The sequence below is a fragment of the Typopeltis vanoorti genome, chromosome 9, assembly GCF_054136105.1.
Source record: "Typopeltis vanoorti isolate ZY-2024b chromosome 9, IOZ_Tvanoo_1.0, whole genome shotgun sequence".
Classification (NCBI taxonomy): Eukaryota; Metazoa; Arthropoda; class Arachnida; order Uropygi; family Thelyphonidae; genus Typopeltis; species Typopeltis vanoorti.
Window position 1 is genome coordinate 15,999,480 of NC_143557.1, and position 22,657 is coordinate 16,022,136.

Genomic DNA, 22,657 nt, shown 5'->3' on the forward strand with positions numbered 1-22,657 from the left:
CATGGATGTGAAGTGCATATTAAAATTGTAATACCATTGATATTACATTGAAATATATGATGGATACGAAGTGTATGCGGAGGGATATTTTATCCATATGGCTGGATGGTTGGTTAATTACACATGCAAGTAAAGTTATGTTGAAAGTTATCAAACAATGGTTGGAGCCATATGTGAATAGAGAAATGCCACAAGAATAAGCACTGTTAAGGAGAGGTACTGAAGACCAAATGGCAACATCGGATGGATTATGAAAAGAACAAAAGAATTTCAGAAAAGAACTATTCATCTGTTTTATTGATTATAAGAAAGCTTTTGATTGTGTGGATTACAACAGACTGTGGATTGTAATGAAATCAGTGGGAATACCTGAACATCTAATTCTCTTGATATGAGAGCTGTATGACAGTCAAGAAGATCAGTAAAACAATCTTTGGAGAAACAGTGGGGAAAAGGGGTGGAGCAGGGTTGTATACTGTTGCCTTACCTTTTTAATATTTATAGTTTATAGTTACAGGTTTGGAAGAAAATATACTTGCCTAAAGATTGGAAAACATCCATATTCATCTCAATTAAAAAAAAAAATCAAATCACAGAGATTGTGAGAATTATAGAAATCATCTCCTTTAACCACCCAACTGGCCATGAGAGAGGACTTGAAGGAATTATTAGAGGTAGCGAAAGAAAAGAATGACATTTGATATGAGAAAGGACTTGAAGGAATTTTTAGAGGTAGTGAAAGAAAAGAGTGACAGAGTTAGGATAGTGAGTCTGTTGCCGTGGTATGGTGGAGAAGAGTTTAGGAGGGCCATACTCGCAAATGACTTTATGCGCAGGTTATGCAGACGGTGTGGTGTGGAGTTTGTGGATGTGTGGAGTGAGTTTGATGGGTGAAAGGATTTGTGCAAGCTGGATGCCTTGCATTTGAATGGATTTGGTGTGCAAAGACTGGAAAAAGTGTTGCTGAATGAAGTGAAAGTGGATGCGCAAAATCAGGAAAACTAGAAGGAGGGGGGGGGGGAGTGGATATACAGACATCAGTGAGACAGTTGAGTGTAAGAATGTATATAATGTGCCCGAGCCAGTACGAAGGACAGGAAATCAGAATGGGATAGTTAGTATAACGCAACAAGATAGGGGTGGGATAAATGGACCTCTGCATTTCCTGTATACTAATGCCAGGAGTATTAGGAACAAGAAGGAAGAATTTTGGGCCTTGGTCGGCTCTTCCTGGCCACAGGTTATTGGCATTAGTGAAACATGGCTGACAGAAGATGATATAGTTAGTGGGATAGAATGTGTAGGATATATTGTGTTCAGGAGGGACAGAGAGAATAAAATCGGGGGAGGAGTGTTATTGATGGTGGCTGATGAACTGCAGCTAAGGAGAATAGAAGTTGTATTGCAGAATAGTGAAAAGAGCTCATTTGAGGCTATTTGGTGTGAGATTGAGACTAGCAGAACAAAATATATAGTTGGGTGCTGCTATAGACCAGGTGATGGAATAAATGGAGGGGTAGAATGCATAAACAAATTGATGAAATGAGTGGAAGGAGGGTAATTATTATTGGAGATTTCAACTATGGTAACATTGATGGGAAGGAGGAGAGGACACATGTGAGGAAGGAACTGGATTTTATTCAATTATTAAGGGATAACTATCTGTGACAGAATGTAATGGAAAATACTAGGGGTTCGAGATTGCTTGACCTAGTAATAGCATCTGAGAATTTGACTGTAATGAATATGACCAAGTTGCCACCTATTGGTGAGATAGGTGGCAACATGGGAGGTGGATAATTGTGTGAAATTTTCGATTAAGACAGGGTATATGTGGAATTACCATGCTAGCAAGTATGACAAGCTTAGGATATTGCTTGGTTCAATGCCATGGCATGTAAAACTGCAAGGGCTGGATGTTGATAGTGCATGGGAAGTCAAGGAGCATTTGCAGGAGGTTATGGCTGAATGTATACCTAGAGTTTGAATAGTAAATCAAGTAGGGGTTAAATGTATGAATAACACCATTAAGCTTGAGCTGCAAAAAAAGAAACAAATGTGGAAGGAATTTAAGTAGAAAGGTGACCTGCAGGCACACGAACAGTATAAAGCACAGGCCAGAAGGGTAACGAGTGTGGTAAGAAAAGCAAAAGCGGATTATGAAATAAAATCAGCCACGCAAGCTAAAGAGAATCCCTAACAGTTTTATCAATATGCTGCAGGTAAAAGAAATAATGTAAACGGCAGAATGATTTTAAGGAATGCCGATGGTAGGGAGGTAACTGAATCAGTTGATATAGTGGAATTACTGAGCAAACACTTTGCAAGAGTATATCATCCAGGTGGTGACATTGAAGGAATGAAGGAACCATTAGTTTATATGGGAATGAAGTGGAGGTGAATAGTCTATTACAGAACTCAATGTGAATACATCTGTGGGATTGGATGGTATACCAGCACGAGTCTTATATGAAGCTGCTAAAGAATTATCAGTGCCCTTGACCATGTTGTTTAATCTGAGTCTCGGATCTGGTTTAGTCCTGAAGGGGTGGAAAGAGGGGGGAAAATAGTTTCCACTGCATAAAGGAGGATCCAAGACTACTGTTGCAAATTACCGACTGATCAGCATATCAAGAGTCGTTGTCAAGGTCTTGGAGAAAATAGTGAAGGGAAAAATACAAGAATGGATAATGGATTGATGAAAATGAGATACTGTATGGGGGACAGCATGGCTTTGTGAAGGGTAGATCATGCCTCAGTAACTTGCTCAAGTTTTAAAGCACAGTGACAGCTGAACTGGATAAGGGTAATGGGTTTACAGTGATACAGTTGGACCTGGCTAAGGCCTTTGACAGGATACCACATGGAATTCTAATCTGTAAACTGCAACATATGGGAATGGATATAGGATTGGTGAGATGGATAGGAGGCTGGTTGATGGAGAGATATCAGAGAGTGGTTTACTCAGGAGTAGAGTCCAAAAGAATGCCTGTGACTAGTGGTGTACCTCAGGGTTCTGTTCTTCGACCACTGCTGTTTAATTTGATCATTAATGATATAGAAAAGGAGCTGAGAGGAACGGTTCATTTGTTCACTGATGATGCAAAGTTGGGTAGGGCAATAATGAATGCAGAAGATGTCAAAATTTTGCAGGATGATTTGGATAGATTGAAGGTCTGGGCTAAGGAAAATGGATGTCATTTTAATGTGGCAAAATGTAAGGTTTTTCATTTTGTAGAAAAGATTAGCAACAGTATATCACATTGGTGGAACCGTACTCCAGGAGATTGATGAGGAGAGGGACTTGGGTGTGTTGGTGGATAGGGAGTTGAAGTTTAGGGGGCTCATTGCAAAAGTGGCTAAATCAGCTCATCAAATCACTTGGATGCTGAAGAATACTTTGACGAGCAGAGACACGCAAGTTATTGTTTCTCTGTATCGAGCCTTGATAAAATCCCATCTCGACTACTGTGCCCAGATTTGATCAATTAGGTTTCTTCTTGATGGGGAGGAGGTTGAGAGGATCCAGAGGCGAGTGACCAAGATGATAGCAGGTCTATGGAACGAACCTTATGAGAACAGGTTTGAGATTTGTGGATTGAAAAAATTGGTTGATAGGCAGAAAAGGGGAGATATGATTAAGACATTCAAATTGCTGAAGGGTTCCTATAGGATTAATTCAGAGGATATTTTTGAGAACAGGACTGGTGGTGGGAGGACTAGGGCAGCGCTTCTCAAACTGTGGGCCGCAGCCCCCTTGGGGGCCATAGGTTTTGTTGAGGGGGCCGTGAAATAATGAAAACAAATTTAAAAACGTATTTAACTTTTATTATTTCTTTTTTGTTATTTTTTATATTTTAATGGAAAAATTCACACATTGGTGTTGGTTCATAAACTTTGCTTCCTGCGTATTTCGGTGCTTAACGAATATTAGTAAATATTGCTTATTTATATGTTTCATTTCAAAGCAGTGGTTAATTGTATTTACTTCGAATGCTCTCCAGGGATGTTCCAAATATTTCTGTCCCTTTCATAACGCGTTCGTAATCAGGGACTGTTGATATTGACTTTATATACATATCAAAACTCGTTTTATATTATCACTGTCATCCGAGCTAGTTTTCTGTTACCAATAAAAGTTTCGCATATACTTCACACATGAAAAATAGCTTAAACAAGTTCATGTGGGGATATAGTAACTCGCTTGCAGTGGTAAACAACACGACCTCCCTAAGAGCCACTATACTGCAGAGGCAATAAAAATAAGTACTTTTATTATGCCAGTGAATAAGATATGAGGAGTCTGTGTAATATATTTCTCAACAAATAGTGCAATTAGAGACAACTGGGATAAAAACACACTAATTAATGAATCACATGTCCCCTTATACAGAAACTATGCTGTATAGACTGAAACAAAACCATATGTTGCATGGGCAAACACAGTATCCAACTAAAAATTATTGTTATTAATTAGATGTATGTGAGTTTGATTTCCCAAGGCAGCAATAAAATTCAACCGAACGTGTTAAAATTCGTAAAAGTGTTAAAACTAAGTAATATATATATATATCTTCTTCTTTGAGTGCCATCTCCTATCGGAGGTCGGCGACCACCTTGGCAAATTTTGAGTGATTCTCAGCTATTCTGAGCAGTCTCTCAGAGTTCATACCAGTCCACTGTCTGATTTCTGCCAGCCAAGATTTTCTTCGTCTTCCTTGTCCTCTTCTTCCATTTATCTTCCCTTTTATAATTAATTGAAGTATCTTATATTTTTCATTACGAAGTAGGTGACCAAGATATGCAGTTTTTCTTCTTTTTATGGTATCTGAAAGTTCACATGATTTCCCCATTTGTTTCAGTACTTCCTGATTGGACGTTTTTGCTGTCCATGGGATTTTTAACATTCGTCTGTATAACCACATCTCAAAGGCTTCAAGTCTTTTTATTGATGTGCAGAAACTTCAAGGTCCAAGTTTCTGCACCGTACAGCAGTACAGACCATACATAGCATTTAAACATGCGTACTCTAAGCTCTAAGTTTAAACTGCGGTTACACAGTGTTGATTTCATCAAGAGAAAATTTTTTCTTGCCATTTCAATTCTAACTTTTATTTCCATTTCTGGATTGCAATCTTCATTTAACCAGCATCCGAGATATTTAAACTTTGCCACTCTTTCTATTTGTTTCCTATTTAAAGAAAGTGCTAAATTAAGAATTGGTTTCTTAGTTATGACCATGAATTTAGTTTTGGTGCTATTTATTTTTAATCCCATTTTTTCACTCTCTGCATTTATTAGCTCCAAAAGATTTTGAAGATCCTGAATATTGTCAGCCAGAAGAGCTGTATCATCGGCATATCGGATGTTACTGATGATTTCACCATTTACACTACTCCCTTCCTTTCTTCCTCCGAAGACTTTTTGAAATATGGCTTCTGAGTAGATGTTAAAAAGAAGAGGTGACAGCACACATCCTTGCCTTATTCCTCGTTTGATATTCATGGAGTCTGTAGTAATGTCATCAACTTGAACAGATGCCTTTTGGTTCCAATATACGTTTTCAATGATCCTGATGTCTTTACCATCTAATCCAATTCTTTTTAATAGTACAATCATTTTAGCATGTTGGACTTTGTCAAATGCTTTCTCGAAGTCTATGAAACAAATGAATATTACCTTGTTTTGGTCAATACATTTTTGAAATAAGATCTGAGAACAGAAAAGGGCCTCTCTTGTTCCCAAGCTGTTTCTAAAGCCGAATTGGGTGTCACTGATGGTGTCTTCACATTTTCTGTATATTCTTTTTTGAATTATTTTCAGAAACATTTTGAGAACGTGACTCATTAGGCTGATCATTCTATAGTCATTACAAGTTTTCGCATTTACGTTTTTAGGTAGCATGATGAAGGTCGACTGCAACCAGTCTTGAGGGATTATGCCTGTATCGTAGATCTTATTAAATAGCTTTACTAATATATTAATGTTGTCACCTTCTAATAACTTTACTATTTCTGCTGGTATTCTTTCTGGTCCTAGGGATTTACCATTTTTAGCTGAGTTCAATGCACATTCTACCTCTGATTTTAGCATGCATGGACCTTCCATATGTTCATAAGTATTTTCTGGGTTCTGTCTGTCATCAGTAAAGAGTTCTTCTATATATTTCACCCATTCTTGTATTTTGTCATCCTTTTTGGATATAATTTCTCCGTTTTTGTTTCGAAGGATACAGAATTGTTTTTTCATATATATACCTGAGGTCTCTTTCATCTTTTTGTGTAGATTAAAATTGTCATGTTTTTCCTGTAGAATTTCTATTTCTTTACATTTTTCATTCATCCAGATTTCTTTTGCTTTTTTGATCTTATGTTTAATCATTTTCTGAACCTCTGTATATTTTGTTGGATTATGATTTTTATATGATCTGCATTGATCCATGAGAGAAAGAATTTCTCAGTCATCCAATCTTTCTTTTTTACTGCTCTATTAGGACATAAGGTATTGGTACATTTCTCTATGAAGACAGATTTCAATTTGTCCCACGATTCATCAACCCTCATGATGTCATCATTCTTGATAAGTACTAGCTCTTAATTCAGATCTTGACTCAATTTGCTTCTTATCTCTGTGTTTTTTAATTTTCCCAAATCAAACCTTTTTTGTTGATGTTTCTTAAGCATAGCTTTCAGTCTAAGTTGTAACTCTGCCACCAGTAGGTTATGATCAGAAGCAATATCTGCACTAGGATAGGTTTTTGTACTCTTTATAGAACTTTGAAATCGTTGATTAATTAGTAAGTAATCAATTTGGTTTCTGACTATATTCCCATTATTATCCTGTGGTGATCGGCAAGTATACAATCTTCGAGGTGGTAGCTTAAACCATGTGTTTGTGATTATTAGCTCCTCTTCCTGGCAGAATTGAAAAAGACGGTCACCTCTCTCATTTCTTGTGCCCAGTCCATGTTCGCCAACTACATCTCCACTTCTACCTTTCCCAACTTTAGCATTGAAATCACCCATGACTATGTTAATATCATGCTTTTTTGTATTTTTCATTAGTTCTTTTAATTGATCATAAAATTCTTCAATCTCGATATCACTTTTGTCAGCAGTAGGGGCATAGACTTGTATAAGATTAACATCTAGTGGTTGTCCTTTCAGTTTTAACAACATCATCCTATCTGAGTAAGGGATGAAGCTCAACAGTGACTTATTGATCTCTTTGTTTATTATTATTCCAACTCCGTTTTGATGGTTGTTTTCACAACTTCCAGAGTGATACATTGTCATGTCATTGACTTGAGATTTGCCTGATCCTGGCCACCTAACTTCACTCATTCCTAAAATTCCACTTTCAAGTCTTTTCATTTCTTGGATAGCATTTCTTAGCTTACCTGCTTCATACAAGGTTCCTTTTACGGAACTTATATATATATATATATATAATTAATGTTATGGCAGTTTCACATATGGAATTCGGTTGAAGAGAGTTAGCATTTCAACTCAATTATCAGCTATGCTTTTATCTTTCGGTTGCGCGATCTTTTGTTAATACCGCACCAATCATAAGCACGTTTTGATAAACAGACTGCCTTTGCTGTCTGTTTCGCGTTAGGCTTAATTACCGTAAAAGGAGAAAAGTCACAAAAGTGAAAAATGTTCCTGGTCCAGGGGATTCCCTTATTCAGGTAATATTCACTAATTTCATGTTATCAGTCTGTGGCGTGCCAGTATTGGTAAGTGGTGATATTATTTGATCTATTCTACGTTAAAAAATTTAACCCTGAGATGGATAAGTGGTTGATAAAAAATAAAATAAAAAAAAAATCCCACAAACAATCAGAAGAAGCAGAAATAGACGAAAAAAAAAAAGGACAGTATTTCATATTTTACCAGAACAGCCCGCATCGTCTTCAGAACCAAAACGGTAAGAGGCAAAAAATGTAATATATGCATTATAATATATGCATATCAAATGTAATATATGATTTTTGCAATATTCGCTGTTGAATATGAATACAATAAATATTATAATAATATATCTCTATTATGATTTTTTTTTCGAGGGGGGCCGTGAAATATTTTAATTTTTGCAAAGGGGGCCCTGACATCCAGAAGTTTGGGAAGCACTGGACTAGGGGACATCCATAGAAGCTGGGCAAGAGTGTGGTTAGTAAGGGTGTTAGAGTGGTGAATGAGTGGAATAAGCTGCTCGAGTCTGTTGTGGGTGCTATGATGACAGTGAATGAGTTCAAGGCAAAGTATTATAGATACTGTGTGAATGTCAAATAGTTGTGATGGACATGATGTTTAGGGCCTCCCTCGATGAGTCTAAGGACTCCTTGGAGTCACTCGTAATATTACTAATACAAATAGTGAATATGTTATGAGAATAGCTGATTTAGACAAAGATTCAGCTGACATTAAGATTGGTGACAACCCTCATAGATCTGTAGTGGTTGATTCTATTGGTTAAGACAGAAAGTAACAAAACCAGGCTAAATTTAAACATCAGCAAAACAAAAGTGATAGCTTCTGGCAATTTAAATGAATTTATAATAGGGGGAGATAAAACAAAAATCATTGAAAGTTATGATTTACTGGGGTGCAGAATCAGAAATGATGGTAAATGTGAAGATGAAATTAAAAATTGTCAAAGCAATGGTATTTCCAGTAGTGATGTATGGATATGAAAGCTGGATTACTAAGAAGAAAGACAGAAAGCAAATTGATTCGTTTGAATTATAGGTTTAGAGGAGACTATTAAGAATCTCATGGACTGCAAGAATGACCAATAAGAAGGTTTTAGAGAATATAAAGAGAAAATACTCTTTGGAGGTGATCACTAAACAGAAGTTCATGTACTTTGGACATATTAAGCAAACTTATGAATCATTGGAAAAGGCAGATATACTGGAGAAGATTGAGGGAATGAGAAGAAGAGGAAGACCACAAAAGAACTTACAACTTGAACTTACAATTACTGAAAGAAAGGACAAGAGACCAAATAGGATGTAGAGCCTTTGTTCACAGGATCTTCGTGAGTCGTAAATGACACGACGTATAACATCAACAACTAGGACTTCTGTGCAAGTGTCTACTGTAAAACCTTTATACATCCATATTTGAGCACTTTTCATCAAATATCTACCTAACTTTCTGCATTTTGTACCTAAATATCTTAAGTAATGATTTCCTGTCACGAGTGCATTCCTCTTGAATATTTTCTGCCACTATTCTGTAATTTCTTTCATTTATCAGTCTTTTAAAGTAATTATTGGAAACATTTAGAGTATCTTAACCTTCAATTCTGATTCTGTTTTCTCATGCAGTATTTTTTCCTGCATTTCTTAACTTTTCCAACTATCTCCAGAATAGTTTTCACCTTTTTGATAATTATGTACTACAGGAATACCTCGATTATCGCGATTCTTGATTTATCACAGTTTATAATTTGATACCAAAATTCCAACTATTGCGCTCCAAATTCGAATTATCGCAGCCACGAGATGTAGCCCACTACATATGCAACCAGTTCGAGTCACCACTCTCCAGGTATCGCTCTCTTGTAGCACTTCATTTTTATCCGACAGTGCCTGCTCACCAGTAACTGTTCGCCTTTGCCTGAAGTACATGTGGATATTTATTTCTCTTCTTATTTACCCCTACAATGAATGCAAAAGAAACAAGGATAATATCAAGTCTACGGCTATCAAGAAGAAACGTAGAGTGATCAGCTTAGAAGATAAGTTGCATATGATAAATAAGTATGAAGCAGGCATAACCAAAGCCACAATTGGAAGAGAGTACGGTCTAAATGAATCAACTGTTCGCCATATTTTAGACCATGCTGCAAACTATAAGCAACTAGAACAAAGTGCATCGACCTCGTCTGGGTCCCAAACTACGAGAAACAGAAGCCATCTTATGATTGAAATGGAAACACTATTGTCAGTGTGGATAGAAGATTGTAACCAAAAGAGAATTCCTCTTAGTCAAATGACTATAAAAACAAAAGCATTGAATTTGTTTGAAACTTTAAAAAGAAAACAATTAGAAAGCGAAAATGATTAATTGCCATCAGTAGTGGAAGAAACGTTCTCTGCAAGTTCAGGGTGGTTTGATTGGTTCAAAAAGTGATCGAGCATTCATAGTGTTTGTGTACAAGGTGAAATTGCAAGTGCCGATGAAAAAGCAGCAGCAAGTTTTTCTGGTGAATTGCAACAGATCATTGAAGAAGGAAATTATACCGATGATCAGATATGTAATGCTGACGAAACAGGCTTATTATGGGAAAAAATGCCCACTAAAACATTTTTAGCAAAAATTGCGAAATCACAGCGTGGCTACAAGGTTTTGAAGGAGCATGTAACTCTTTTACTATGTGGCAATGCTTCTGGAGATTACAAGATGAAGCCTCTCTTTATTTATGGTTCACAAAATCCTCGCCTGCTTAGACGTTTAGATAAAAATTTTCTTCCTGTTCATTGGAGATTCAACAGAAAAGCTTGGATGACAAAAATTATTTTTGAGGATTGGTTTAAAAACTGTTTTTAAGCTGAAAGCTGAAAGGTACTGCAAGTCATTAAATCTTGATTTTAAAATCTTGTTGATATTAGATAATACACCTAGTCATCCAACAGCACTGAATGATTTGTGCTTTGTGCGAAAATGTAAAAGTTATTTATGTACCACCTAATACCACTTCCATCATCCAACCAATGGATCAAGGTGCAATTGTATCCTTTAAGGCATATTACCTACGAAGAACTTTTTCACAAGCAATAGAAAAGACTACAGGATATGAAGCTATGACTTTGACAGAATTCTGCAAGACATTCAATATCAAAAACTGCATTGAGAATGTCAGGGAAGCATGGAGTGAAGTAACGTCTAGCAACCCGAGAACGCCATGGCAAAAGATTATTCCTCATTATGCAAATGATTTTAAAGGATTTGAAAATGAAGTAATCCGTGTTATCAGTGACATAAGTAAGCTTGGCTCCGATCTAGGACTAAAAGAAAATGAACAAGGTTAACATTTTATTAATCAAAGAAATGGATGAAATGTTTAGAATTGCTGAAAATTTTAAAGAAGTAAAATCTTGAACGGCAATCCTAATCTCGAGCGATCAATGAAAGTTCGTCAGGAAATTGAAAATTCCATCCATTGCTATGAGTTTGATATGAAGAAAAAAGAAAGAAAAAATTCCACCAGACAACTCTACTCAAATTTTTATCCCAAGAAAGAATAATTGTATGTACTGTATGTACTCCTTATACATAAATAAAGATTAAAGAATAATCTTGTTTTTCTAAATGAACCTTCATTTTTTACTTAACACGTTTAGCACATTTCTTTTTTACTTCATATATAAAATTTAATTAATAGATTTGAAAAATCCTTGGCAATGATCACCCATTTTACATGCATTATTTATCCCGATTATTGCGGATTCGATTATTGCAGTATTTTTTTGTGGCAACAATAACTGCGATAATCGATATATTCCTGTATATTCTAATACTTCTTCCTATGACTTATGTTTTGCTACTTTACTACTACTTTACACAGGTTTCTTACATTTTCAATATTCTCTCAGGGCATATGCTGAACTTTATAGGAACTTTTAATATGCTTTTGTCTTCTTTACCTAGACTGCCAGTAACGTCTTGAATTTACCATGAAGTTCACATTTTTTTCCTTTTCTTCCAATAATAGTCTCTCCACATGCCTTCCTGGCAGAATCAAACAATGTTTTCTTTGCCAACAAGTCTTCAAGATTTGTATATTTCACTGTGCAGACCTGTGATAGCTGTTCATCTTTGTTTCTTTTTAAACTTTGTTATACAAATTTCTTACAATCTCTTCATAATGATAATAATAATATTCTTTTCAATATTGTATACAACTTCATCCCATTCAATTCCTGAACTACTATGAAGATATTATCACTATGAACCACAATGCAGTCATTTCTTCTGTTCTGCATCCATTTGAATTTGTGCCATATTTATATGGGAACATGTTATTAGTAAAGATTAATTCATATCTTGCCTAAAGTCCCACACTATTTGACTTTTAGTTCTTTTCTTCAAATTTTTTAAAACATTTCCATACATCTGATATTCATTTCCTACTCTGCTCTCTAGATCTTCAACATAGACAAGCCTTTTCTTTTTTCATGATGTCAGTTTGCCTTCTCTGTGACTTGAAAAAAAAAAAAAAAAAAAAATTCATCCACTGCTTCCTTACTAGAGTCTTTTAGGAATCTCTGGCACAAATAAGTCTCATTGTCAAATTCCCCATTTTAATGTTCCCCACATCACTACCTGAAACATCCTAACGTGATTATTGTCTTGTTTAGTGCTGCATAATGTAGTAACTTCCTCCTTTCCATAATCACTGTTATCTGATCTTGGTCTTAGGTTCATCATAAACAAAATTGCCTAACTTTTAATAAATTTAGTATGTAGCTGTGTATACATACACGCTTTGCCTGTTAAATCACAAGAGATTTTTTTTACCGGCCTACTGTAAATAGAATAGGGCAAAGGAGTATATCCTTATAACTGGTAGAGGGCACGGTATCTAATGAGTGCATGTGCACTTGAATAGCTAAATTCATTCCTTCTAATGTACTTACTGCTTAAATGAATTTGGGTTAAAAATTTGAAAATGGAACAATGAGCAGTGATAAAATTTTATTTTAAATAGTGTAAATCTACCTGTAAACATAATATAACACTTGAAACAGTGTATGGGTTAAATGCCTATAATATATACAAATGTCTGAGTAGTTTGCACAATTTGTATATTGTAGGGATTCAATAGAAGATGATTCCTGACCAACAAGGCCTGTTTTGGCTTGGAATGATGAAAATATTATAATTATTATTGGAGTCAGAAGACTCATTATTCACACACACACACACACATACATACATATTAGTCATATAGTGTCTATCATACCTCTTCTTAAACTCATTCACTAATGAGGAACGTGCAGCCACCTCTGTCAGCTCACAGAACACAACTTGTGATCTCTTCTTTCCAAAATGCACCATCTTTTGCTTGGCCTCACTAAACTAGCAATCATTTATCTTTGCCCATGCTACGAGTCTGTGTTATCCTGCAGCATCTCTACATCACTTACATTTATCACTGTTCTTTCCAATTTTGCATCATGGGCAAACAACTGAATATTTCCCATATTACTGACATACAAATTAAACTGCAGAGGACCAAGTATAGAAACCTGTGGTACACTACTAGTCACTTGCCTTCTCCTGGATACAACTGCTCCATAAACTATGCTTTAATTAATATCTATCCATCAGCCATCCTTTAATAGATTTATTAATAATAAGTAAAACAATCATTTCAACACGTGCGTTTTGTGTCCCTAAATTCGGAAATATGAATGCTGATCACCTTGTAACCTTAAAAGAAAGAATCCTTTAATAGAAATTACCAACTTCGTATCCTTTCCCATTTGCTCCAGTTTATGCAACACAGTTCTATGCGATACTTACAGTATATGTGTCTATGATCTCACAGAAGACTTTCCGAAGGAAGTAGTGATGAAATCTTTTGGCATTAGAGCAGGCAGGTGACATAAAGAAATAGGAAAAAAGTGGCGCTTGTTGGAGATCTAAATAGCAGAGGTAGGAGATGAATTCCACAAGCATTATAGAAACATTATGACAAAATTTGCAGAAAAGGACAAGGATGCTAATAATATTATGCACCTGCTGGATTTCTGCTCAGGATATGGACTAGTATGAACACCGTATTCCAACATAGAGATGTGCACAAGTTCACACTGAGAGAAGATGCAAAATATAAGAAATGCCTCATTGACTCTGTCATTATTGATAGTGATATCTTCTTGCTGGTTCATGATACAAGGATGTACAGAGGATTTGAAATTGGAAGTGATCATCACTTAGTTTTAGGTAAGATTAAAATGCAAATCACATTGAAAAGAACAATATGTAGGAAAGTTTTAAATAATTAAAGTTGAGCAGCTATTACAGGTAAACTGTAGACTCAACTATGCAAAAAGTTTTAAAACAAGAACCAACCCTTGGAGCTTCATTGACAAACTTGGAAGAAAACATCATGTAGTGATGTTTTCATTAAGGATAGATAAATAACACCATGATGGACATAAGAAATTAAAGATGCAGTCCTGGAAAAGAAGAAAGCATATGGAAAGTTCTTTGAAGCATCGACAGATGTCATATGGAATAAAAAGAAAAATGTAAGAGAGCTGAGCTATATGTAAAACCAGCTAATGGAAAGACTTTGGTAAGAATATAGAAGATAAATATCAGACAGTAGCAAGTGTTCTGGAGGGTATTGAAAAAGTTAGAAATGGGGGAAAACTTATTGTAAAACAGATGACGAAGGTGACATGAAAACTGAAGTTATGGTATTATGGATGTCTGGAGTAATTACTTTCAAATACTCTTAAAATGCAGTTACAGAACAGTACTAGAAAATATTCAAGAATTCTGACAGGAGCATGTATCAGTACTTGAGGTAGAAAAAAGCTATGAAAAGCCTGAAATGCAGAAAGGCAGCTTGAGTAGATGATAATTGAACAGAAATTCGTTGAGCAGAAATTGAACAGAAATTTAAGCGGTCTATATTTAAGCCTGACACTCATTGAAAACCGAAGTCAACAGAGCTCTCTGTTTCTTAGTAGATTGTCTTAAAACATGTGGCAAAATCTTATCCAGACCTATTGCCTTATTGACATCCAGAATACATCTTATTATTTGTAACATACTCTCCTTTTGCACTTCCAAATTTTTAAACTCTCCCGATCCCTCTTTTAATAAATCCTTCTTTTTCAGAATGAAATAGCCCAATAAAGTAATTACAAAAAAAACTCCACTATGGTTTATTTATCAATCACTGCTCCTATTCTTCCATAATCATTTCTCCTCCTACTGGCCACATAATGATAGAATTCCTTTGGATTTTTCTTGAGTCTCAGGCTGAATCTCTTTTCATATTTGCCTTTCTTACCATGTTAGTCATTTTTGTAATCTGAGTCTTATTCCTCATGCAACTGCTCTCTCTGTAATTCTTCCATAGCCTCCTTTTCATTTGCAGTTCCTGTTTGATATCAGTCATCCACTGTTAATAATCACCTATCTTAAAATTCAACTACTTTCCTTTCTTCTTGATACTTTTGCATATCTGCATTATGTACCTCCCATGATGAGTCTCTGACTCCATGGAGGTCAGATGTTAATAATAATTTAAATTTTATTTTATTTGTATGGGGTTTCCCCATTCCTAATTCATCCCTTAGGACTGGTTGAGCCCTCCTAATGGGGGATTAAGTATGTATTTATGATTATAAATATGTATGTGTGTGTGTGTGTGTGTGTGTGTGTGTGTGTGTGTGCGTGGGCCAGTTTGCCTGTTCTGAGGAATGGAAAATGCAAGTTTGGGTGAAAAAAACCCTCTACTTCCATATGAGACCGACTAACTCACCTTTAGTCGAAAGAGACCAGATTAAGGTTCCTGACATCATGGACAGGAATCTAACCCTGGACTTTCTGACCAAAGGGCTTCATCTATACCAGCTGAGCTATGAAGCGCATGTTAATAATAATAATAATAATAATGATATCTGTTAATTCTCTGAGTTAAGACTGCATGTTTATTCTCTAATGTAAGTGTAACTGAAATCTCATCATTGCAATCATATCCTCTGATACTGGCACCAAATCCAAACCTCTTGATCATCATGTTCCTTCTACTACATGTAGCCTCATGCAACAAGTAGTAGAGGGGGGGGCCAGAGAAAGCTTCATGTAAATTTAGAACAACTATAATAATTATATCAAAACTTATCTTTTTACTCTGATGCCACATTCACACTTTCAACATTTATGCAAGCTTACTTGTGAGATGAGAAAAAAAACTATGGAAAAAAACTTGGAGAAGAACAAGCTAGGTTCAGGCTAAATAGGGGTTGTCAAGATGAAATTTCACTTTATGACAAATATTTAAAAATTCTTAGGAATATCATCAGGATCTGTACCTAAGTTTTGTACATCTGGAAAAGGAATATAACAAGGTTTTCAGAGAAAAGCTTTTTAAAACACTACAATTATATTGGGTAAATGGAACATTATATAGATCATTTCATAGTATACACATAGGTATATTTAAGTTTTAAGTCAGCAGTTGGAATTAAAGGAAATACAGGAAGATAGTTTTGATGTAAATTCAGAAGTAAGGTATGGATGCATATTATCTCCATGCTTATTCTTCATCATATGGATCGCATTATAAAAGCAATTGACATTAAACCAGATATTAGACCCCAAGATTCTAATGTAGCTTAAATAGCTTGCAAAAAAGTTATTGAATAATGCTTGGGTCACCCATGCTTTCTTATTTGACTGCCAGGTAACTGGAAGTGATCTGTGATTGCAGCCTGTCAGAGCATGAGGATTTGGAGAAAAATAAGCAAGCATTGGTTTCAATTTAAAATATCCTTCATCATCTAACACTTATCTCCCAATAAAAGTTTTAGGCGATCTTCAGACACTTTAAATCCAGGTTGAGATTTTTCTTTCTTAGAAACGTAAGTTCTGAAAAGCATTCTTTTTCAGAATAATCTGTATGTTTCATGCACACTAAATATTTGTCAGGATAGCCGAACGGTCTAAGGTGCTGCGTTCGGGTCACAGTCAGGTTTACCGGCCTGGGTTCTGATCCCACTCCTAACAATTTTGTTTTGGGCTGGAGATTGATAGTGCATGGGAAGCAGTAAAGGAGCATTTGAAGGAGTTACAGCTGACTGTATACCTAGAGTCCGGATAGTAAATCAAGTAGGGGTTAAATGGATGAATAACACCATTAAGCTTGAGCTGCAAAAAAAGAAACAACTGTGGAGGGAATTTAAGGAGAAAGGTGACCTGCAGGTACACGAACAGTATAAAGCACAGGCCAGAAGGGTAACGAGTGTGGTAAGAAAAGCAAAAGCGGGTTATGAAAGAAAATTAGCCATGCAAGTTAAAGAGAATCCCAAACAGTTTTTTCAATTGCTGTAGGTAAGAGAAAAAATGTATATGGCAGAATGATTTTAAGGAATGCTGATGGTAGGGAGGTAACTGAATCAGTTGATATAGTGGAATTACTGAGTGAGCACTTTGCAAGAGTATATCATTCAGGTGGTGATATTGCAGGAATGAAGGAACCAATAGCTTATACGGGAATTGAGGTGAATGAAATAGAGGTGAATAGTACGTTACGAAACCTTAATGTGAATACATTTTTGGGATTGGATAGTATACCAGCTCGAGTATACCATCCAATCAAAGCGGCTAAAGAATTGTCAGTGCCCTTGACCATTTTGTTTAATTTGAGTTTTGAGTCTGGGTTAGTCTCGAGGGGGGTGGAAAGAGGGGAAAATAGTTCCACTGCATTAAGGTCTAAGACTGCTGTTGCAAATTACCGACCGATCAGCATATCAGGAGTCGTTGTCAAGGTTTTGGAGAAAGTAGTCAAGAGAAAAATACAGGAATGGATAGATGAAAATGGGATACTGTATGGGGGACAGCATGGATTTGTGAAGGGTAGATCATGCCTCAGTAACTTGCTCACGTTTTATAACACAGTGACGGCTGAACTGGATAAGGGTAATGATAAGACCTTGATAAGACCTCATCTCGACTACTGTGCCCAGATTTGGTTACCTAGGTTTCTTCTTGATGGGGAGGAGGTGGAGAGGATCCAGAGGCAAGTGACTAAGATGATAGCAGGTCTATGGAATGAACCTTATGAGAACAGGTTGAAGATTTTTGGGTTGCAGAAATTGGTTGATAGGCAGAAAAGGGATGATATGATTGAGATGTTCAAATTACTGAACGGTTTCTATAAGATTAATTCAGAGGATATTTTTCAGAACAGGACTGGTGGTGGGATGACTAGGGGCCATTAATGGAAACTGGGCAGGAGTGTGGTTAGCAAAGGTGTTAGAACTAGGATTTTAACTTGAAGAGTGGTGAATGAGTGGACTAAACTGCCAGAGTCTGTTGTGGGTGCCATGACTGATTGAGTTCAAGGCAAAGTATGATAGATTATGTGTGGATGTTGAATAGTTTTACTTGACATGGTGTTTAGGGCCTCCCTCGATGAGTCTACGGACTCCTTGGAGTTGCCCATAATAATAATATTTGTTGATGAGTGTATCCACCACCTTCAATGATTTTTTTAAAAACATCAGAATGTTTAGATGCTGCATGCAAATTTGCACTGGCTGACTCGCTGGTTATTTTAATATTATTTGGCTGAAGTCGATTTTTAAATCAATCAAACCAACCAACACTTGCATAAAACGTATCTTTTACTTCATTAATTTTTAACTTTCACTCAAATAAATTTAAAGTTTTCATCTGAATGACTGCTCTGCTAAGGGGAATGCATTTGTAATTGTAATCCTCAATCCATACAGCTGAAAGATGCTCTTTTTCTATCATTGTAACACTTCGATTCCTTGTAAATATTTGCCAACCACAAAAGGCTGATGCAAACCTTACCTCTTTCTTTTATTTCCCCTTCTTGTCTTAAACACCCAAATTTGTTGAAATTTGGAAAGTTTTTTAGAGCTGAGGCTGATTTCATGAATAATCTTTCATATTTAAATTTGCTGCGGTATATAATGTGGCTTTCTTCCAACGTATTCTGTGGCAAGTATCCAGAGCATGGTCTGCAAGCCCAGAGTGGCTGTATCGGTGAAACCGGATGTAATCTTTGTGTTCCATAGTCCTGACATTTGCTGTCCTGCCTGTTTGGCCAGAGTAGGATAGTTATCATCAAAAAATTTAAAAACTCGAAAAAGGACACTACCTCCGAACCTCAACAACCACTCAACACTGTAATCAACCTTTCTTCCGTTACTTTGAAGCCTGAGGTGCTCAAAGTTGGCACATGGCCATAATTTCGCTATATCTCTTAAAAAATACCTGCCGAAGAAATAATGATTCGGATAGAACATGGTATCCACAACCTTCCAAACCATATCACCAACAATATCAGACTGGATGTAGCCAGTGTTCTCACCAAAACAAGACCACCAAAAACCAACCTATCCAAAGGTGAATATAATGCTCTACAAGAAATGGTAATCACCAAAGCCGATAAGGGAAATGCCACTGTGGTTCTCAACCAAACCGACTACATAGGTAAGCTTAATGCTTTATTGTTAGATCGGGCTACCTACCTCCCTATTGAGTATAATCCCACCAGCTCCCAAATTAGAACACTCCAAAGGCTCCTTAAGGTCGCTTCTTGGCCTGTGGAAGTTACTAACAAACTAAAACCTTTTAACACTAGAATCCCCCCCCGAATATATGGACTTCCAGAAATACATAAACAAAATGTGCCATTACATCCCATATGGCATTGATTCCCCCACATACAAATTAGCCAAACATTTAGCCAAAGTGCTCATACACTATACTGGCAATGCACCATCACACTTAAAAAAACTCAGCCCACTTCAAAGCCCTTCAAAGCCAGTATAGAAAAACCTCTCACTCCAACATACTGACACAATGGTCAGTTTTGACGTCTCCTCCCTATTCACAAATGTCCCACTCAAGGAAACCTTAGAGTTCATCCAAACCAAATTTCCTCCCGATATCTCAACCCTATTTCAGTTCACAATGAACTCAGGCTATTTCGTTTGGCAAGGAAAAATTTTACAAACAGATAGAGGAGAAAGACATGAGTTCACCACTCTCCACACCCCTGAGTAACTTCTTTATGGAGACTTTTGAAGAGAAAGCCTTAAACTCAGCCCCACAAAAACCCACTGTTTGGCTTTGCTATGTGATGATGTGTTCACTATTTGGCCACATGGCTTAGACACACTCCACTCCTTCTTAACACACCTAAACAACCAACACCCCAGAATCCAATTCATCATGGAAAAAGAGGAAAACAACAGTCTCCCTTTCCTAGGCACTCTAATCACTCGCCAGCCTGATGGATCCTTGGTTTTCTCTATTTACAGAAAACCCACATGTACTGGCAGATACATTCACCAGCAATCTCCTCCCTCCTCTCACAACAATATGGGGTTATAAACACATTATATTACAGGGCAAAATTATCTGTTCAGATGACAATGCCCTAACCACTGAACTAAATCACATCCTTAACAATTTCTTAGCCAATGGCTACAACCCCCAAAAAATCCAAAAAAAATATTAAAACCAGTTAACCACAATCCCCCTCCCCCCTTCATAACAAAGATTACACTAAATCCATCACCATTCCCTATATCCAGGGCACTCTGAAAAGTTTAAACCAAAATCTTAAAAAAAATATGACCTGACTTCTTGTTACAAACCATATAAAAAATTGGCATCAAAGCCCAACCACTTCCCCTAGACCTACCTGGGGTATACTAGGTCCCTTGCAACTGTGAACTGTCCTACTTTGGCTAAACAGGCAGGACAGCAAATGTCAGGATTTCGGAACACAAAGACTACATCCAGTTTCACCAGTAGATCATGCTCTGGATACCTGCCACAGAATACGTTGGAAAAAAGCCACATTAATACACCGCAGCAAATTCAAATATGAAAGATTATTCATGGAATCAGCCTCAGCTCTAAAAAACTTTCCAAGCGTCAACAAATTTGGGTGCATGAGACTGTCCCAAATTTGGGAAGCTTGCATCTTGAGTACTTCAGTCCATCAGCCAAGACAACCCAATATAGCCTGCTAGGGGGCACCTTTAGGACTCTAGGAAACACATTAGTTTTCTCTCTTCTGCTTCATTTGCTTTTTGTAGTGCCTGCGTGCACGTGTCATAGTTGTATGTTCCCATGAAGATGGCATTGTGACGTTGCTGAAATATAGAGGGTATTTATTAAAGTTTCTTTTAATTAATATACCAGTATAAATTCCTTAAGTAATTTAGTAGTCGTGTTATCAACATATAAGCCTGTCTACAAGAATATTTATGTTATTTGTTTAATTGTTCTGTAGCTATTCATTCAATTCCCTGATCATTATTACCTTATTACAACATCTGTATTCATTATTTAGATGATTTTTGTCTTTTATGTTTATGCCAACATGGTTCTTCTCTTAAGTTCTTCCATTTTCTGTTCTTTTCCATTGATGCAACCTTATGTTTGCTAGTGCTAATGTTGTGTCGCTTGCTTCCTTATCACAACTATTTTAACCTTTTATGCTATATCTCCGTAATACACTCTATCGGGTAACACGTGGTACCTCTGAGGGACAATGGAATTTCCTCGAGATCGAAGCAGTATCAGAGTGTCTGAGATTTATCTCTCGTAAAACGCCAAGAAATTTATTTGTTTCACTGCGCCACTTAGCGCTATTAGATTATTAATTTTAACAACCAAGAGGTAATCTCAGGACATTACTTAATGATACCTATCAACTCTGCGGACGTGGCCAAAATATACCCTTTTCTAATATCCCGGATAGGTTCGCAATTATATTTTATAAGTGGTGCATCGGATTCCAGAAATCACAGAAAGTCTTTGTTAGAATCAAAAGCAAGGTTTATTATACTCAAAAGTTGATACACATAATAACATAAATTAAAATCCCATCTTAAGGGAGTTCCAGACAAGGTATATTATATTCAAACACTACTATTACACTCATAAAATATTATACAGTAGCTTCCTAAAGTAAGAATTATATTAACCTTCGCTAATGCATTAGTCATGTACTAATTATCACAATCAATCTAAAACCCCGTAGCTCTGTCTGACTACACAAGATAACATTCATATCTTTCACAATCTCTTTATACTTTTGCCAATTCTTTACTCTGACATATCCTTAACTTCATTCAATTTAAAGGCGAACTTTAACACAACGACAGATAGTAAGGTTAAAATCAATATTCTTCTAAAGTGATAACAATACAATCCTATCCTATATCATTAATGTTCTTCTTCTATAACATATCAACGTGACACAAATCTTTCATTCATAATCAGTGTAACACAAACAAAGTTTACTTATCTTTCCTTTTTGGTTCTTTAGTGCTTCATAGGTTCACAGGAAACTGGCCTTCTGTGGACAGCCGGACTTGCTTCTTTTCGTGGAGAATATGGCTGCCAAGACCGTAGCTGCCTATCAGGATCCCTCCGATATCGAGGGCACTCGCACCCTATGCCACCACGAGAGACGAACACACAGGAGATCCAGGAACAAAAAACCTTGTTTCAGGGTCGCATGACCCTTATATTTCCCTCTTTCCTTCTCGGCGATTCTCGCCCTTTTCGATGTCCAGCCAACTCACACGTGCTACTACGTCATGTCGTCCATTCTCTCCCCCCTGCTATCACACGTCCGCTGACGTCACGTTGTTTGCTTGGGGCAAGCCGCTCCCTCGCATACCGCTCCGTGACCTTTGGACTTGACTCCCCCCAACTGTTGAATTTGTGCATACATTCCATAATTCTTTTATACGTGAACTTTTATAATGCTATGTTACTGTTTTATACCTTCGATATTAATTTAATCACATTCATGAATGGCACAAAATACATACTTATTTACCCTTTTATAGCAGAACATGCTTGATACATATATACATATTACTTATTTTTTTGTTTGG

The 22,657-nt window shown here is 36.5% G+C and overlaps 1 protein-coding gene across 1 annotated transcript in view; it reads left to right on the top strand.

Annotated features, from left to right (window-relative positions):
* The window catches only part of LOC150102899 (tRNA (34-2'-O)-methyltransferase regulator WDR6), a 624,232-nt gene that overhangs the window by 374,273 nt on the left and 227,302 nt on the right, over positions 1 to 22,657 (top strand). The window lies entirely within an intron of this gene.